The sequence below is a fragment of the Grammomys surdaster genome, unplaced genomic scaffold, assembly GCF_004785775.1.
Source record: "Grammomys surdaster isolate TR1022 unplaced genomic scaffold, NIH_TR_1.0 139, whole genome shotgun sequence".
Lineage (NCBI taxonomy): Eukaryota > Metazoa > Chordata > Mammalia > Rodentia > Muridae > Grammomys > Grammomys surdaster.
Window position 1 is genome coordinate 18,092,031 of NW_021604597.1, and position 5,136 is coordinate 18,097,166.

Sequence of the window (5,136 nt, forward strand, 5' to 3'; positions counted from 1 at the left end):
TATTTTGTTTGTTCATTTAAGTATTGTAAAGGTTTCACCATTTGATTGGTAGATAATAAGAGATTAGATGGAATGTAATTCTTATTGATATGATCATGTATGCAGTTTTATTGGTTTGATTTTTAATATAGGAGGCACTGTAGTATTTTTATTACTATTGTGCTGTATTCAGATGACTAAAAGTTAGGATTCTTTGAGTATTAAGAATATTAACCAAATATTGGAGCATAAACCAACCTCTTACATTGATTTTATATTGATTGCCCTATGAACATATAAAAATATGTATGAATCACTTTTAATATAAACTAATCTATTTTGGTTCACTTTAGATCACTATTTTATCCTTGGGGTAGGAAAATGAAGGTTCAGTTGATCATCAGAAAATTGGGAAGTTAAGCTTTTTATTTCTACATAGAATTAGTATTCTCATCTTTCTTCCCCATTTCTGAGATTAAACCCAAGGCCTTGTGCTTCCAAATTTAGTGTTCTATCATTGAGCTACAGTTTTAGCTCTACAAAAAATTTTAAGTGAGGATTATTTTAATTTTTATTTCATTAGAATGAAATATATTTAAAATGTATAGATGTTTATGGAATACATACTAGTTTTATAGGTTAAATAACTTTTTTTATTCTACCTTGGGCAGCAGCTTAGGGTGAGGGCTTGCTTATATTATAAAAATGTCTGGCACTTCCTGTAAGCTTCTGTCATTGAACGTAACTGGTCTTCATCAGCAAGAATGTGATTATAGATGATGGAATAGGAAAATCTATGAAACCTTACATGTTCTGAAAGAAGAGTGTTGGCCTGGATATAAACAATTTGAAAATGAAGTTTTATGGTCTTGTTTCTATAGGCAACATCAGACTTGTTAAACACACTATAGTGAATGTCTTTTGCTTGTCTCTACATACCATTGGAGATGGAAACTAGTGCTCAGTGTCTTAAGATTCAGCTACCAAAATTTTTGCAATTAAGAGTAAAGGCCCAAACATCCTACCATCCTTCATTTCTGTATGCATATTCATCTAAAAAGCATTTTCTGTCCTGGTGGTGGAATGATGGGCATGGCTGTTCTTCAGAGATGGGCTTGACCATAGCAAGTTCTCATTTGTTTTACTACTGGCTAGTTTATTAAGATTTTTTTTTCCACGAGGGGAGGTTTATTAAGAGTGGGAGAGTGAGAGAAGAGAAAGAAGAGTAGAGAGGGTAGAGGCTGGCCATGACCACGTGGAGAGAGGGGGAAGGGAAGGGAAGGGGGGAGGGGAGATGGCAACCTGCAGGCGCAGGGTCGAGGGGCCAAGAGAGGAGGGGCCAAGCAGCCCCTTTTATAGTGGGCAGGGCTACCTTCCTGTTGCCAGGTAACTGTGGAGGTGGAGTTTAACAGATTACTAACATTCCTACGTTTTAGTTTAATTAAAAAGAAAAATTAGAGGTGGTGTCGAAGCAGGAATAGGGTCTTTGTGAAATCTGGCTACTTCCTGCTGGCATTGGAGGCGATGTGTCTCTAGGGGGAACCTAGAAGAATGGGAGATGTTTGTCCGGTCTTAGGAGAACTGGCTGTTTTCTGATGTCTAGGGTCTGAAGCGAGCCATCTGAGGATAGGTCAGAAGGATCAGGTCCAGTAGAAGCAGCTGTGTGTGTGGCAGGAGATGGAGCATCTGCAGGTTGCTTCTCTGGAGCTGTATTGGATGCACCTGGACTAGACAAGATGTAGGAAATAAGATTAAGAACACTTGAAGAAAGAATTTTTTTTTTTTTAAAAAAGATGTACATTTGAAACCCAGAGGGATCCCACCCTTTGTAATAGGTAGTGAGTGGGACCTTTACTTATCTGGATGGCATCTATTTGATCCATGAGAGGTAGATCTGAGTGGGTTTCCTGTAGCTTATAAGTTTCCAAAAGAGATAACAGCATGAGTTAACACAAGCAGTCGTTCAACTGAGTTTAGGTAATGAGGTAACAGATAGTATCTGTGAAAACTTAGCTGTCAATGTAGTCAGAAGTCTGAGAAAGAGTAAACAACAATCTACCAGTTATATATTACTTTCTAAAAAAATGACAGAGTCCACTAGCCAACAGTTCCCATGGTTTCCATAGTCTCTTGGGTGAAGTCAGTTTGGTTTCCAAGTGCGGACAACGAAGGGCTTTTTTCTGTGGACATGACATGCGTGGCATGAGAAATGACTTACCTTGTTTTAGCCAAGTCATTTGACTCAGGGTATCCAGTTATGTTTGTCCACATACAATCTAGGCTGTATGTTCTAGGAGTCTGGTGTCCAGGTCTTCTGAAATCATCTTGGGCTAACTGTTAGAGGCTTTGGGAATTCTGTCAGCCATAAACTTAAAATATACGATTAGCAGACTTCTGACAAGCTTGAGAGCCATAAGGATTGGTTGTAACTGAATAAAAATCTATCGAGGCAGGTTAGGAAAGAGTCTTAAGTAACTTTGGTGGGTTGCATAGGAAGAGAAAAGCACATTTTTGTATTAGCAAAGTAGCATTTTGGTTAAGACAAGAATAAGAAAGCTGGCAATAGTGGCGTACGGTACAGCTGACAGGCTGGAGCTGTGAGCCACAGATGCTGTGGGCAGGTCTGCTGGTGGCAGCAGGGCGGGACTTCCTGTTAGCAGCTGGAAGCTGCTGTCCAGTGTCTCTGGCAGCAGTGAGTAAAGAAAAGCAAGCATGTCCCATATCACCCCAACCTTAGTATTTGTGGTGGTATAGGTCGCAGGTGGCAGGATGTAAGGGGAAGACCCAGAGCAGAGCTAAGAACCACAGAGGGAAGGGACCAGGCCAACCGGGGGACCGGTCGCAGAGAAGGTGAGGGGAGCTAGCTGGGCCCTGGACCCGCTGCTTTCCAGGCAAACCAATGGAACTGAATGTGTCCAGGTGGCTGAAAATGACAAAGGAGGCGAAGGGGAAAAGTCGTGAAAGGCTTTCCCTTAGAAGAGACACGCTGGCGCGGAGCTGGTGCTCCTGAGAGAAAACAGTAAAGGCTCACCCATGGAAGAGACATGTTTGGGACTATATTCAGAGCCGGTGCTCCTGAGGCAGATTTGACAAATGAATCGTTTACCTTGATGGCATTCTTGTTCCATCTTACTAGTTTTAAGTTGGATCATTTCAAGAGAGTGGCTGGGGTTCTATCTAACCCTGGGTTGAGTACCCAGCATGTCACTCCTCTACCACCACCCACCAAATAAAAGAAGGGTAATGCTTTTTTAGCATTGGTATGCCCAGCCAGCACCCAAATGTTATGTGTGTTCAAGGATAGCTATGTGGCCCAACAATGAGTTGTGTTGCAGTATCTACAAGTTGGATAACTCTGTCTGAGATAGTATTTTCATTCTAAAAACAAGAAAATTTTTAATAGTAATTAATACACTGTTCACAAATGAACACTGATTCAAAACTTTTACCTGATCAGTAGAATGCTAAGGTCTTGGCATTTGTCTCTGTAAAGTCTTTTACAGGAAACTTGAATGTAAGGTTCTGCATTACACTGGCATCTCATACGTGTTTGATCTGGACTAGCCTTTTCTTTAAGAGTATATTTTCTTTAATTGACATTTTGAAAGAAATCAAGACAGGTTGCAGACCTGTCTTGGCTTTTGCCTCTGTTTGGCTTTTGCCGTCTTTTTCTGTGACTAGTTTAGGCTATGTCCTTTTGGCAGTGCCACTAAAGTGATGCCAGACATGGTGCATCATCATAGTATGTGTGTGCCACCACGAGTCCAGATGCTTCCAAGCATTGTTTTCTGGCTTCCTGTTCTGAGGACAAGCTCTTTTTCCATGGAGAATTGTCGAGTACTATTACTTGCTCTTTTTTTTTAAAAAATGATTTATTTATTTTATGTATGTGAGTACACTGTAGCTGTCTTCAGACACACCAGGAGAAGGCATCAGATTCCATTACAGATGGTTGTGAGCCACCATGTGGTTGCTGGGAATTGAACTTAAGACCTCTGGAAAAGCAGCCAGTGCCCTTAACCACTGAACCATTTCTCTAGACCTATTACTTGCTTTTTAAAAAGTTCATTTTCAACATATAGCCAAATTCACTCTTTGATATATTTCAAGGTTTTGTTTTTTGTTTTTTGTTTTTTTCTGATACAGGGTTTCTCTGTGTAGTCCTGGCTGTCCTGAAACTCACTCTGTAGACCAGGGTGGCCTAGAACTCAGAAATCTGCCTGCCTCTGCCTCCTGAGTGCTGGGATTAAAGGTGTGTGCCACCACTACCCGGCTTTTTTTTTTAATTTTTTTTTTTTTTTTTTTTTTTTTACTATCTGAAGTTTTAACATGTGCAGATTATGCAATCACAATCAAAGTTCAGGTCAACTCTAAAACACACACACACACCCCCACACACACTCACTCGCTCACACACACTCCTCATTCTTTGTTTTTAAATTTTTTCTCTATTCCCTTAGCAGTATCTAATCTGGTTTCTGAACTTAGTTTGGTTCTCCTAAAGTAAATGAGTGACATCACACAGTATGTGGATTATTTTTGTGTGTGTGTTGTTTTGCTTGTTTGTTTTCACTTTGATTTCTTTCACTTAGCCTAGTTACTTGAGGTTCACACAAAGTTTAAATATATCCAGCATTTCCTTTTATTTCTCATACTGCACTGTATAGATGGATCACATTTACCCATTCCTCTGTCAAGGCACACTTGTTTTTAGCTTTTGATCTTAGAGTAAAACTGCTATGTCTTCCTGGATAAAACAGCTTTTTAAACCTTGCTCATTTTTTTTTTTTGAGATTATAACTAGAACATTTTTCCCTTTTCACCAAACTTTACCATATATCCCTTCCCATGCTCCTTCAAATATATGGCTTCTTTTTTCGCTAATTGTCATTGCATACACACACACACACACACACACACACACACACATATATATTCCTAAACGTAGCCTGCTCAGTCCTTGTATGTATGTTTTCAGGGCTGGCTGTTTGACAGTGGACAAATAATTGATATGCTCTTCTCTGGTGAATACCACATCTCCTGTTAACAACTTTACTCAGTTGTTTGTAGTTCCTTTTCTTTATTTAAAAAAAAAATGGTTTTCATCTTAATGCAGGATGCTATAGAGTGCTACCAAAAATATAGACCACGCTACAT